Source organism: Denticeps clupeoides, unplaced genomic scaffold, assembly GCF_900700375.1.
Source record: "Denticeps clupeoides unplaced genomic scaffold, fDenClu1.1, whole genome shotgun sequence".
Classification (NCBI taxonomy): domain Eukaryota; kingdom Metazoa; phylum Chordata; class Actinopteri; order Clupeiformes; family Denticipitidae; genus Denticeps; species Denticeps clupeoides.
In genome coordinates this window covers 815,943-831,229 of record NW_021629971.1, presented here as the reverse complement: position 1 = coordinate 831,229, position 15,287 = coordinate 815,943, and the positions used below count along the sequence as shown (strand labels likewise).

Here is a 15,287-nt window from a genome sequence, read left to right as displayed (position 1 = left end):
GCACAACTATTGAAATGTAAGTTCAATGGGCAATTGCCAATGCAATATTCAATTAGTGCATGTAAACTGATGTAATCTTTAGATCATTTCAAGGTTTTTTAATAAAAAATATAATAACAATTCACTCAATTGCATTCCGTTTTGCCATGGGTTTTCTACATATTTATTCAAAGGAAATTCATTTTGCAAATGGCAATTCAATGTCCAAAGTGCTGATGCAATCCTTTTGTCATGATCCGGACCGGCAGGGGTTACTCCAAATCCGCAGTCCGGACCGGAGTTTCATGTTATTCTCGTGTAATGTTCCCTGATCGTGTTCACCTGGTGTCTATTTATATAATTGTATAAAGCATATAAAGCTATCCTGTTTGTGTCTGTTCGCAGTCGGGTGTCACGTCCATGCGGGCATGACGCGGCGGGTGAACGGAGAGGAGGACGTGGGGTGACGAGGAATGAAGGACGCTTTCACCTGACCTCACGGAACAGGGGTTTAATGGTGAATCACAAGACAGGGGAGACATCCGAGACGTAGACTAGTGAACACGGAACATAACTTCAAAGACCTGACAGCGGACAGAAACTAACAGGGCAGCTTTATACAATTAACACAGGTGAAAACGATTAGGGAACATTACACAGGACAACAATGAAACTCCGGTCCGGATCCTGATCCTGACCCGGACCAGAGTAACCCCCATTTCGGACCGGATCCTGACAGAATCCCCCCTTTTATGGCACGACACCTGGCGGGCCAAACGGAGCAGTCCATGAAGGAGGGGGGAAAAGTCCATACACAGTCTGAATGGTTCGAGTGGACATGAGGAATCGAACGGAATCGATTCGAGTGAACCAGGATAGAAAAGAGGAGCAGAGATGAATGATTAATGACTGGATGAATGAATGGTCCGGTATTCACGATGGACGAGCGGCGGTTCTCCAGCGCAGACGGCTTCGGGCCAGTTTGGTACCGGCACCTCGTCCGCCATCCGCATGCGTCCGCCGCTCCCTGTCAGTCTCCGGCTCGCCCCGCTGAATGGCCGCTCCTCACCTTCAACGCCGCCAGACACGGGACTGAGAGGCAGGGGTCGGGACCCTGCTGAATGAAGCCATGGAAGGCCAGGGACAAGGAAGCTGGCGGCGTCCTCCCGGCGAGTCGCGGCTCCTCCGATCAGCGGGGCTGCGTCAGGTGGCGTCCAAATGTGGGTCAGGTCTTTCTGTCACGTCCATGCGGGCATGACGCGGCGGGTGAACGGAGAGGAGGACGTGGGGTGACGAGGAATGACGAGGAATGGAGGACGCTTTCACCTGACCTCACGGAACAGGGGTTTAATGGTGAATCACAAGACAGGGGAGACATCCGAGACGTAGACACTAGTGAACACGGAACATAACTTCAAAGACCTGACAGCGGACAGAAACGAACAGGGCAGCTTTATACAATTAACACAGGTGAAAACGATTAGGGAACATTACACAGGACAACAATGAAACTCCGGTCCGGATCCTGATCCTGACCCGGACCGGAGTAACCCCAATTACGGACCGGATCCTGACATCGGGTCATTGTGCGTGTTTATGTTCCCTTGTCTCGTGTGTGGTCTATATTAAACCCGTCGCGTGAAATCGTGCGAATGTGTCCTCCTTCAATGCCATGTCCAGCCCCACCCGTGACACCTTTATTAACAAATGACTAAATTGCAAATCTTTTGCTTTAGCAGAGTACATGGAAAACAACAAAAGTGGTCGACCAGTTTACAGTATCTTTTTACACTGATAATGTCAGCTCTATTCAGCTATTTTTGTACATGCTGTATATTTTTTCAGCTGGAAGAATTAATCAAATATTGCTGCTACCACTAAGTATTAGTATTGTTTAGTTTAGGGTATTGCTGGGTTTTCTTAGCATTGCTTCAGACTCATCTCAACAGGTTCCAAGAAGAACGGAACTTCGATTACCTGAGATGCGAAAATAACCAGTCACCATACCAGCTGAATTCAGTTAACCTGAAACATCCTAAAAGAAGAGAACCGCATTCTTTTCTCCACATACTTTTGCCACACGCAAATATATATTTTTCATTAAGGTGTGTTTGGGTGTGTTTGTGGGACCCTACCCAGAGGTCCTTGTGACTTTAGAATGATTGTGCTAATGTAATCTAATGTGATCTATCATATGTGCTAGATGTGTTTACCATGAAACATCTCTGTGATGATGCAGAATCGAGATGCAGAATTTTGTTTTAGGTTGATGAGCTTTATGGTGCAATGGCCCAGACTTGGCAGATGTGGCCAGAATTGAAGTCCCTGATGTCCAGTTAACCCGGCAGCTTACGCCAGAGGAGCTTGCAAGACTGCCCAATCATGATGTTTCTATGAGTGAAGCACAGGAAGTTTACAACTCAACAGTAGAACAACTGGAGTACCTATTCCCAGACTAACATTCCTTTAGGCTGCCTGAAGTACAAATAGGATGTCAGGAATTCAGTAATGCAAATTGTCTAATACAGTCAACTCTAATACAGCACAAAAACACACAAAATCTTTTGAAACTCAATTTATGAATGACTTAAGACTGAAAGTACATAACAATGAATATACTGAATCTAAAACAGAAGTAAAAGCATAAAACAGTTGTAAACGCTAATTACAACGTATAATTCTGACAAAGGTCTCAACCAAAAATATCATAAATCTTAACTGCATGTCAAGAACAGTGAGGGGAACAGCATTGTTACCAAATCAGGCCGTTCCGTTAACATCCTTAGGACCCCAGTGTCTTTCAACCCAGTTCATATCTGTGCCACCTGCCTTTCACATCTAGTAGAAACAAGATGGCACCAGACATGTTTGCTTGACACAATTGTTTCAAAGGAGTGAATGTTGCCACCATATTAAATAAACAGAAATAAATCTACTGACGTCTAAGTAAACATCAGTAGACCTTGTAAATGATTGAGTGAGATCTTTACCGCCATCTAGTGGAGATAAGAAATCGTTGCAATTAGGAATGCTTGAAATTGTGCTTTTCCTCTCACGAACATTAAAAGTATATATTTTAAAATATATTCTTCAAGAATGAACCTCTATGCATCCTCTAGCAGTATTATTAAACAGTAAAATAAAATAAAATAATTAAACTAAATAAAATTCAGTTGCTATATGTTGCTAAATTTTATTTATTTGGACAGTAAATGTAAATAATTTGGCTATTCAAAAATATATCAAACATGTATTTTGACCAGAAAGAGATTTTCAGTTCTAATATGCAAAGGTGCAAATATGAATAGAGAAAATGTTTCTGCTTAAATATGTGGCTCCTGATTGGCTTCTCAGTGCTGTTACATGTGAACATATGTTTACAACATACAGTCGCTAGGCAACACTGAAGGAGCCAGTTGTATTTTTATTACTCCTGCTTTCTTCAGACAAAAAATTCTACTTTTCACACCAAAAGCCTTTTTAAAGGCTAACTTCTTTTATTGTTTTAGCACTGTTATTAGTTAGTGTTTCTGTTTAGACTTGATAACTCTTAATTTATTTTGTAGTTTCTTAATTTTAGCTTATGGTTGAGAGATTAGCTTAGCATAATTTAGCGTAGCAAAACTTAGCTTAGTATAACTTAGGTTAGCATCATTTATTACCTGCTCACTTTTGTTTTTTAGGACACATAGAGAGATTTTTCCAGGTGAAGGATGGGCCGCCCTCGGAAAAAGACCAAGGAGCCACCAGTCACCAGAAGGCCACCTCGCAGGATCCTGCCAAAAATACCAACTCACATTCTTCACACTGGTAAGACATTAAGAAACTCCACATAATACTGTGTTTTCTCTTCGGTATTCTACTGATTTCCTCATAATTCATAACTCAAGATCAATAAGAAAAACAAACCACAGGTGCAGCTCACTGTAAATCCAGTATTTGTGTATGCAGTAAACATATATGGTCCATTGTAAGGTATCAAAGTCAGTAAATTATAACCAAATATCTCAATGTATTCATGTCACTGCACTTCTCAGGTATACCGTGGGCATGTGTGAGGGACACTAACTCCCCTCCAGCTCTGCTGTGGAGCATTCCCTGTATGCAGCAGCTGCAGGCTACTCCACAGCCACCCCAGCAGGAAGACACTCAGGAGGTTGTTTTTCCGGTAGATGTGATGGACAAGCTGAGCTTTGTTCCTGGAATCTGGGACCTGGCTGTGGAGATGAGCTTTCTGCCTCCATGGAGCAGGCCGCAGGTACAGGATGGTCCTGCCACACCTCTGCCCAGTGTCACCAGTGCTCACCAGCCCTCCACCAGCACATCATCCATGGAGTTTGAGAGCAACGAGGACCGCTGGATTCTTCAGGACCAGATGGAGCAGGAAATGATGACCAGCGACCCAGCAGCAGACAGTCCACAGGGACCCCAACAAGAAGCCAGTCTGGAGGATTTTTTGGAGGAGCTGAACAACATTCCTGTCATCTGGGACATGGATTTCGAGATGTCCCTCCTCCCTCCACCTTACTAGTACCACTATTAGTAGCACTAGCAGCACCAATAGTGATCACTAGTACAGGTAAGCATGAAGGTAAGTATGAAGGTAAGTATTTAGTGACGGGCGGCACGGTGACATTGTGGTTAGCACCTTGTCTCACAGCAAGGAGATCTGAGTTTCGGTCCCTTCTGTGTGGAGATTTGCAAATTTGCATGTATCTCCCCGTGTCAGCGTGGGTTTTCTCCGGGTTCTCCGGTTTCCCCCACAAAACAACTAGGCCAATTGGAGATGAATTGGACATGAATTGGCACTAATTTTACCTGTAGTTCATTAAACAGTTTAATAATTAACAGTAGTAGAAAAAAATTAAAGCCAAAAAAAAGGCTCCGGTGGTGGCACACCTGACCTTCAGGATCAGGGCGGGGTTCAACTCCCTGTGGAGTCTGTTTTCAGAATGGCTGCTTATCTAGTGTCTATATGTTTAATATACGTTTATATACTTACTGCTCATATGCATTACATGAGGCTATTCCCTAATCTAGCGTGATTTACCTTCACCCCCAGCAGGTGACTGCTTTATAAAACCAGCTGTTAATGCTAATAATATTGATCACTTGCCTGATTTTATGTTCCTCTGGCCCACCCATTTCAGCGGTTCTGTAGACGGTCCTGGAAAATTGTGGTGAGAAGACACGTCCCTGAGGAGCCGCGGTACTCACAGTCAGTGAGTGAAACCTGGAGCCAGCTGGTCAGCACAGGTTTTGAGGGAGGAAGAGGAGACATCGGCTAGACCCGATGCGTTACTGCTCTCCTGTTTGTGGAAGAAATGACATCTAAATAAGAAAAAATAAAATGTTCAAATCTTTAAGTGTGTGTTATCTTTCAACATGTGGAAAACCAAAGGTTAGATGATGAACAAAAATTAACATAATTGTATTTAAATTAAAGTAGTGAAAACCATCAGATGAAAATATTACTGGCCCAGTACACAAAGGGCTTAATGTATTTGGCCTTAAACCGTCGGTCGCATAGATCAGTTATAGCACGTAAAGAAGCAAATCACAAACCGCCATATATTTCGTGGCATGTGACGTGTGGCATTCGGTGACTATGTCACATCTAGGTCCAGCTGTATTACAGCGTCCACCTTCATCCTCTGTCCACCACAGTGGATGGTGAAGGATAGAGAAAAGAGAAGAGTGAGTTAGTGATGAGTTAGTCAATGTTAAAGTCAATATGGAATACTAACAATACTTTACCCTGAGCTGCTCCAGGGGGGACTGTCCCTGTCACTACTGACTGTAAAGTACTCTGGATAAGGCCGTCTGATAAACGTTGGAACCTGTTCGGTGTTCCAGGTTAAGTGCATTCTTACGATGAAGAGGCATACAATGATGCTTGGGATATACTAAACCAAAGATACGGTCAACCATTCATGATACAAAAGGCATTTAGAGAGAAGGTAGCGAATTGGCCAAAGGTGCAGTCCAGAGACGCTGATGGATTAAGGAACCTTGCAGATTTCATAAATGCATGCAAGCTTGCTATGCCTCACGTAAAGGGATTACAAATACTAAACGTATGCCAAGAAAATCTAAGATTGTTGCACAAACTACTGAACTGGATAAATGCAAGATGGAATAGACAGGTATCAAAAACTTTAATGGAGGGTGGTGAGTTTCCAAGTTTCTGTGATTTTGCTTCCTTCCTAGAAGCGGAAGCAACCCAGTCACATCCATTCATGCACTTCGCCGCACTGAAACAAATTGATAAAAGGACTACAAGGGTAATCAGAGGGAATAAAGCAGGTGTATTTAACACAAATGCAACTGTACAACGTGACAAACCGACAATAACAAAGACACCTAACAGTTCCCCATGCATGTTGTGCCAGGACGCACATAAGCTTCACAAATGCCCAGACTTCTTAAAGATGTCTCTAGAAAATAGAAAGAAATATGTGAGAGAAATATGTGTTATGGACTGCAGACGCCGCCTCACTTGCGAAACCTGCACAAAGAGACATCCTGTGTGTCTTCATGATGAAAACTACAGTAACAGTTTGCAAAGACAAACACGTGTGAGTACGGAGAATGCAAATCACCTGAAACTGCAACAGCCATGTCACTTAATGTTGCCAGATCAGAACAGACCGTCAGCACCTCAATGACAGTCCCAGTATGGCTGTCAACCACCACAAATTCCACTCAAGGAAAAATTGGTCTATTCATTATTAGACACTCAGAGCAATGCTGTCTCTGTGGATCAGGATGTAACGCATGAGCTGCAGGCAGATGTTTGTCCAGTAAAGCTGAAATTGACTAACATGCTGGGTAAAAATGCTGTCATAAGTAGTGGAAGGGTGTCTGATCTCTTGGTGAGAGTTTATAACTCAGCCACAGTCATAAAGCTCCCCACGGCATACTCCAAGGATTGCTTACCTGCTAACAGGGAACACATACCCACATGTGAAACAGCCAAACAATCATTTACTGCCTATTGTAGATGAGATCCCTCCACTCCTCAGTTGTGAAGTAAGTCTCCTTATAGGTTATACCTGTCCCAGAGCTCTTGCACCTAAACAAGCAATCTTAGGAAAAGATGGTGAGCCCTATGCTGTTCGCACAGACTTAGGATGGAGCATAGTAGGCAACTCAGCACTGTACAATGAAACGGATATAGACAGCAGCCTCTGCCACAGAGTCACAGTTAAAGAAATCCCTCACTCCACTCCAACAGATGCAATACTTGCTCTGGAAAGAGATTTCAAAGAGACGGACAGGAACGAATAGACTGTATCACAGGAGGATTTAACATTCCTCCAAAAGCTTGAGCAAGGCATAACACAGATGGAAAAGGGACATTTGGAGATGCCATTGCCATTTAGAGAAAAGCCACTAACTTGCTGAAAAAAGACCAAACCAGTTCAAACGCAAACTCATGAAAGACGAAAAATACAAGGAGGATTACATGAAATACATGAATGACATCATCGAAAGAGGTGATGCAGAAGAGACTGATGATATCGGACTCCCTGACAGGTTACGTGTGGTCTTCGACTGCTCCGCCAAACACAAAGGTACCTGTCTTAATGAACATTTACTGATTGGCCCCAACATGATCAACAGTCTTACGGGTGTTCTTGTGCACTACAGACAGCACCACGTCACCCATTCCAAACCAAAATGTCCACATGGCCAATGTCCACTAGCCAATAATGTTTGACAAGAAGGGAAGGTGCAGGGTTCCTGGATGCACAGGAAAACCCAAAGTTGTGTGCAAAAAAACTGGCAGGTACGTGAAAGTGTTCAGTAGCAGGCAGCGGCACGCACCAGAACCCGGTGGAAAAGAGTAGCAAGCATCTGGTTACCATGGTGATGTGCAGGCTGAGGTGTGCGCTGCAGCGAGGAGCCGGGCAGGAGATGAGGTAAGGAGATGAGTTGTGGGGGTATTAGGTGCCACAGCTACAAATAGAAAAAGAGGCATAAGGTTTTTTTTTCATTTAACTTTCCAGAGGCATTCATCCTCCATTCATATTTAATATTACTAAAGCATTAAAATAACACAAAAGAATGTGGATGTCTTATTTCAGTATTAGGTGCCTTTTTTGTTAAGTACATAACTCCACATGTGTTCATTCATAGTTTTGATGCCTTCAGTGAGAATCTACCAATGTAAATGGTCATGAAGAAAACATATTGAATGAGAAGGTGTCCAAACGTTTGGCCTGTAATGTATGTGAAGTTATTACTGGAACGTCTGGATTTCTACATTCTCAACTTTAAATGTTAATCACAAAACATTTGTGGGTTTTTTTTTTAATAGCAGATTACAGTAACCCTGAGTAAATCCTAGATTCTCATAAATCCAATATGTTGAACTCATAAGTGTCAGGACATCTGGACAGTGTCAGGAGAGAATATGGCATAGACGTCACTGCTGCATCGGTCTACTCTGGGATATGTGTGATACAAACACAAGTTCAAGTTTAATGTTTAGGTGTGCCTTTTTATTAAGGTTTAAATGCATTATGTCTGTATAAGATGGAAGGACACTTGAAAAGAAAAAAAAGGAAGTAAAAACTGGGTGTCACAGGCAAATTTAATCTAGGTATGTGACTGGGATACATGTACCAATGAATGCTGCTGACAGGGTGGCCTTGATAGTGGGCAAGCAGCTGTCGTGGCATCACAAAGAACATGGACCATGCGGTTCTTCAGGAGGTTCTTGGCCAGAATGCTTCCTTTCAGGATGTCCACCCGCTTTCTGTGAAACCTGTCTTTGCTGGTGAGATGAGGTCACCTGATGCAGAAATGGCCACCTCTCCAGGCTTCTGGCACTGGGAGCGTTGGTGAGAGAGGTAAAGAAGAACCCAAAGATGCAGTCAGGAGATGGAAGAAAGTTGTAGAAAGTCAAGTCGGGACTTTATGGCAGAGTGGCCTGACAGAAACTTCTACATTTTGGCCTTAAATCTAAGAGGTATGTGTGGAGAAAACCAGGCACTGTCCAATCCAGTCCCAACAGTGAAGCAGGGTGGTGGCAGCATCATGCAGTGGGGCGGTTTTGCATCTGCAGGGGAGGACGACTGGTTGCAATCAAGGGAAAGAGAAATGCAGCCAAGTACAGGGATATCCTGGACAAAAACCTTCTCCAGAGTGCTCAGAAACGCAGAATCACCTGTCCAATACAGTCCCAACAGTGAAGCATGGTGGTAGCAGCATTCTAACAAGACAATGACCCTGAGCACACAGCTAAAATTACGAAAGGGTGGCTTCACAACAACTCTGTGCCTGTTGAATGATCCAGCCAGAGCCCTGACTTAAACCCAATTGAGAATCTCTGGAGAGACTTAAAATTAGCTGTCCACCAGAGTTTACATCCAACCTGCCAGAAGTGGAGAGGATCTGCAAGAAGGAATGGCAGAGGATCCCCAAATCCAGGTTTGAAAACCTTGTTTTGTTCTTTCCCAAAAAGACTCATGGCTGTATTAGATCAAAAAGACGCTTCTACTAAATACTGAATACTTAGGACCATGTGATATTTCAGTTTTTCATTGTTTATAAATCTGCAAAAATATCAGTATTTTTCTGTCAATATTCGGTGCTGTATGTACATTAATGAGGAAAAAATGTATTTAAATCATTTTAGCAAATGACTGCAATATAACAAAGAGTGAAGATGGTCTGAATACTTTCCGTACCCACTGTGTATGAATGGTTCTGGCCCATGCGTGTCTCACTCTACACTCCCTCTGCAGTTCTCTGTAGCCCGGACACAACTCCTTGCCACCTTGGTCATCTTTTCCCACTCGCTCATCAACCTCGGTCTTATCCTGAAGTCACAGATACACAGAGCGTACGAACCATCAGCTTGGTTAAAATTTGAAGTGAAAGTGAAGTGATCGTTGAGCACAAATTCATTACATTACATTACATTACATTAACATCATTTATCAGTCACCCTTGTCCAGAGCAACTTACAATCAGTATTTACAGGGACAGTAACCCTGGAGATAACTCAGGGTTAAGCGTCTTGCTCAGGGACACAATGGTAGCAAGAGGGGTTTGAACCTGTGTCTTCTGGTTCATAGGTGAGTGTGTTACCCACTGCTTTTAACCATCACCCTTAGTGAGCAGTGGGCAGCCATGACAGGCACCCGGGGAGCAGTGTGTGGGGATGGTGCTTTGCTCAGTGGCACCTCAGTGGCACCTTCGTGGATCGGGATTTGAACCGACAACCTTCTGAATACGGGGCCGCTTCCTTAAAGTTACAGACACGGAAACGGCACATCCTGGGGAAATCTCATTGTGGGACTGGATCAAAGTAGTTATTCTGCACCAAGGCTCAATTTCAGATAGAGACTTCAGATTCAGTATTAGGGGACCAACAAGACCGCTGCTGAGCGTGTTATGGAGTAGACGCATTAGTGTGGAGCTCCGCCGAGCGTGATTTAAATTGTATAATTTTAGGCATTTTTCATTGGTGAACCGTCGGTTTTGCTTTAGTCAGAAAGGAATCTACACACATATAACCCGGAAAAATGGCTGGTAAATCGACCAGAGGAAAGCAAACTACTCTTCAGACTACGAGGCCTGCGGCGCCACCTCTGACCTCGGGCTCGCCTGTTCAGGGCCGCGTAGAAGATTCTGGAACAGGCGCAACCGCATTAGCAATTAACGTCGAGTCTTTTAAAGCTGAACTTCTGTCCGCGCTGCGAGTGGATCTGGTCGATGCCTTAAAAACCGAGGTCCGGGCGGTGTTGGAGAGTGAGCTGGCTTCTATTAAATCGGACATAAGAGCGGTCCGGTCCGAGCTGAAGGAATACAGGGAGACTGTTACTACGGAGCTGTCTGGACTCAGCGTTAAAGTGAACAACGTGGAAGAAAGCCTCTCGACATGCACTGACGATATTACACATCTGCAGAAAGAAGTAGGTCGCCTTACAACACTGACTGAAATGTTGCAGAATAAGTGCGACGACGCGGAGGAACAACGTCAGAATAATAGGAGTTCCTGAGGCTCAGATCTGCTCCACAACTTTCGTCTCGTCACTACTTCAGCAGGCTTTTGAGTTGAAAGAAGCGCCACTGCTGGACAGGGCGCACCGATCTTTTCTTCCGGGGCCCAGGCAGGGGAATCCACCCCGCGTCATCGTGGCCCGCTTCCACTACTACCAGGACTGTGAAAATATCCTGCGTCTTGCCAAAGAGAAGCATCGTATAAAGATAAACGACATGTCCATCTCGGTCTTCCCAGACTTCACGGCTAAAGTAGTTGAGGCTCGGGCTGCATTTAATGACATCAGAAGGCAGCTCCGCGGGATGGAGGGGGTGAAGTTCGGCATCCTGTATCCTGCTCGACTCAGAATCACCCATCTGAATACAGAGAAAACTTTTTCCTCTCCAGAGGAGGCCCGAGCCTTCATCTCTCGACGTTTTGAGGGACATCCAGGTGGTGAATGACTTTTCTTTTCGCCTGTTTTGAATAAGTAATTCAGCTGATCCTGTAAGGTATTTATCTTTTACATATAGGAAATACAGTATTCCCTATTTAGGTATTTTCTATAAAACTGGTCTGATTCATGATTGACAAAATTCTGGTTAAAATATCACAGTTTCAGTACATGTTCAATTTCAGTTGATTTATTGGTGTGCTCAGTTATTACTGTTTACTGACTGTTTATTGTTATTGATGACGTTACCATAATTGGCATAATTTTTTTTTATTTTGCTGTTACTGCTCGGCAGTGCTTATTAGAGCGTGCTAGTTCACCCTGAGCACTGTTGTGCTATGTTTATTGCTCACTAGGAGTGTTGATGCGGTCCCCTTTTTTTTAATCATAATTTTTTTATTTATTTACTTTCTTTTTCTCCCTCCCCTTCTCCTTCTCAGTGTGTGGGACTGCTTAGGCTATCTACGATATGGCTGGTCTTAACAGGTCAGGGCCGGGCTCACTGCGTTTTGTAAGCTGGAATATTAAAGGGTGGCACCACCCTATAAAACGTTGCAGGATTTTTTCCCATCTGAAAGCCCTGGCCCCTGAGATTATATTTCTACAGGAGACTCATCTTCGAGTTAATGAACACTCAAAATTAAAGAGAGGCTGGGTAGATCACATCTTCCACTCTGATAAGAAAGGGGGTTCCGTTTGTAAATGAGTCTGTAATATCAGATACCAAAGGCAAGTTTGTCATAGTTATAGGGAAGCTGTGTGGACTTAATGTAGTTTTAGCAAATGTCTACGGCCCCAACTGGGACGACCCACAGTTCTTTTGCACCTTTTTTGCTAAGCTCCCACACCTAGACACATATCACTTAATTCTGGGGGGGGACTTCAACCTGGTCCTGCAGCCAAATCTAGACAGATCGAATCCCACACTGTCCAAGATTGTGTCCAAGCCTGCATCAGCTGTTTTGTCATTTATGGAATCCTACAAATTGGTTGACCCCCGGAGGTATACTAACCCCACCTCCCAGCAATATTCATTTTTCTCACCTTTCCATCATTCATACTCAAGAATAGACATTTTTTTGATTCATAGTAGGTTTCTCTCTTGCGTCACAAATAGTCAATACCACCCTATCGTGATCTCGGATCACTCCCCTGTGCAACTCGATATGTGCTTTCCTAGCAACATCGCAACTCGTCGAATGTGGCGCCTCGACCCATTACTGCTTTCTCATAAATCATTTCGAGACCATATTTCGAAGCAAATTGACCTTTTTCTTGATGTTAATCTCACGCCTGGTATGTCCTTAGGGAGGCTCTTAGAGCATTTCTTAGGGGACAAATCATTTCATATACAGCCCATGTGAGGAAAATGCATAATCGGCAGCAAATGGACCTGTCCAAAAAAATTCTGGAAATAGACAAAAAAATGTGCTGGTGTGGTGGAAATTCTGCCGTCTGGGGAGCTGCAATAAAGGAAGTCAACTGAATTGATTATCCAAGTTTATTTTACCGCGCACGGGGGGACCCACAAGAGAACATCCCCCCCGCTTGATTACAGTTCACAAGCATTTATACATCTGGGGTGTACAAGGTCGAAAAGCAAGCTCGCACCACTTTGGACAGTGGCGCCCATCAACGTCACAGAACCTTTCTTTTATCAGTTTATGTCTAGTTTTTGCGTCAGACTTTTGCATCAACAAGGTCAGACCTAAGATACACAGTTGTCTTCTGACTGTTCCATGACCAAAGGTGAAACACGTGGAGAGTCTGGCCTACTAAATTTCGTCGAGTGTCTGGGCCTACTAAATTTTCCTTCCACACTTTTCTAGGGGTCTAATAACATATCAACAGCAATGTGGTTCTGGAAGGCCATAAGTGAGGTGGCTTTAAATTGTCCATGTACAGCCTCAAATCCATCTCTAGTGAAGTTTGATAAGCGCTGCACCTTGTAATGAATGTAATTGATTCTGTCAACATTTTTGTTAGGAGTTATTCAAAATAAAAATTTATTCAAAGCCTGCAGCTATTTGATTAACTAATATGTATTCGTCGGGCACACCTCTGGGAATACTTATGGTATCAATGTAAGTTGTATCAGGGGAATCAAAAGAAAACAATGATCTCCTAGCTAAACGGGAGTGAAAAAGAGACTGGAACTTCCGATGCGGTTACGGGCAAAATAGTCACAGGTAGGATAAGAGTAGAAGGAGTGCAGACACCCGACCAGTTCTCAGGTAAAGTGGAGCACAGTGTTTTACCGCCACCAGATGTCAGAACGATCAACTTTCGGGGAATCAGACAGGTTGTGGATGGATGCACAATATGAAACATTCACAGTACCAACAGTATTACCAGGGGAAGGGTTAACAAAACAAGTAAAATTGTTACGAGCTACTTCAGCATCAAAAACAGGGGGAACATCGGTTTTTGATCCTACAGGAAAAGGGAGATCCCAAAAAGAGCAAAAAGGATCTTGAGTCATAAGTTGGATAAGACAGGTAATTCAGTTCGGCTGGAGTGGGGACAATCTTCAACAATGGGCGAGGTCCTAGTGTCACCAGTAGCTTCTGCAAGTAACAACAAGTTATTCCTGTGGCCAAGTTTTTTTTTTTTTTTTTTCTCAAAACAGACCAAATATCAAATTATTTTTCCCTTTAAAAACCATTTGGTGTAAAAACTTAAGACCGATTTAGAAAACCATCTGCCTAAAAATAATGGAAAAGAACAAGTCTGCATAGATTGTGCAGGCAATTGGTGGTAATCTGGTCAAATGCATGTTGCAAGCTTAGACGATTATCAAGTCAAATCTGTTTCTTATTGCTCAGATCTTTGATGTTTCTTCTTGTTGACTTTACCGGACAATGGTAGAGATGGTAAATCAGTGTTTATTCAGCCCCGCCCTGCTCAGCCTCGGGAGCGGACGTTTTCTCAGCGGATGTTTCGGCTGTCTTGCTCTCTTTGCCATCCTGAGGTTCGGTGGTCTGGGCGGTAGTTGATGTTGCATCTGTAGTGCCGCTGGTGGGGCTCCTGGTTCTCTTTGTCTTCCTCGCCTTCCCTCACCAGTCTGGGACATGGGGGACTCCTTGGTCTTAAGCCTCTGTAGTAGTTCTGCCTCATTGGTTTGCTCTGGTCTGGACCACCCTGGTTGTCACTACCTTCAGTTCCTTCTGTCATTTCCTTTCGTGGTGCGCTAGTATATGGGGGGAGGCTGCCATAGCGTCGGCGGACAAAGTACGGTGGATAGCGCCGCCTGTCAGGGAACAAAGTTCTGCGTTGCTGTTGCTGTGGCTGTGCGTCCCCCTCAGGAACAATTTCCTGGCTCTCTCTCTTCTTCCGCCCCTCGCTCTGGTAGTTATCCTGGTAGTTGCGTGGGGGTCTCCTCCGGCGTGGGTACCGCCTGTAGCGGTTCCGGTCAGCGGTGTATTTGCTGCCCTGGACTGGGACCCCCCCTGGGCCAGTGACATTGGCGGCCTCGGCACCCTTCTCCCCTTCAACGACATCAAACTCCACAGTCTCACCGTCCCCAACACTGCGGAGGTATTTTCTTGGGTTGTTTTTCTTTATGGCAGTCTGGTGTACAAAAACGTCTTCTTTTGTGTCATTCCTGTTGATGAAACCATAGCCGTTGCGAACGTTGAACCACTTCACTGTCCCCAGGACCTTTGTTGGAATGTGTGTGAGTGTGTCTGTGTGGGTGTGCATGACCTTGGTTGGAGCCTCCTTCAGGGCTGCAGCCGCGCCTTCGTTTGGAGCTCCGCCCCGCTTCACCAGTCAGGCTGTTTGGGATTGTTCATGATGGGTGTGTTCTCCTTTGTGTCCACATCTCTCGCCATAGGGAACACCATGTCCTCTGCTCCA

At 44.2% G+C, this 15,287-nt stretch overlaps 1 pseudogene; it reads right to left on the bottom strand.

The window, feature by feature from the left end:
• Nucleotides 1-14,314: 14,314 nt before the first annotated feature.
• Nucleotides 14,315-15,287, bottom strand: LOC114778581 (nuclease-sensitive element-binding protein 1 pseudogene; annotated as a pseudogene).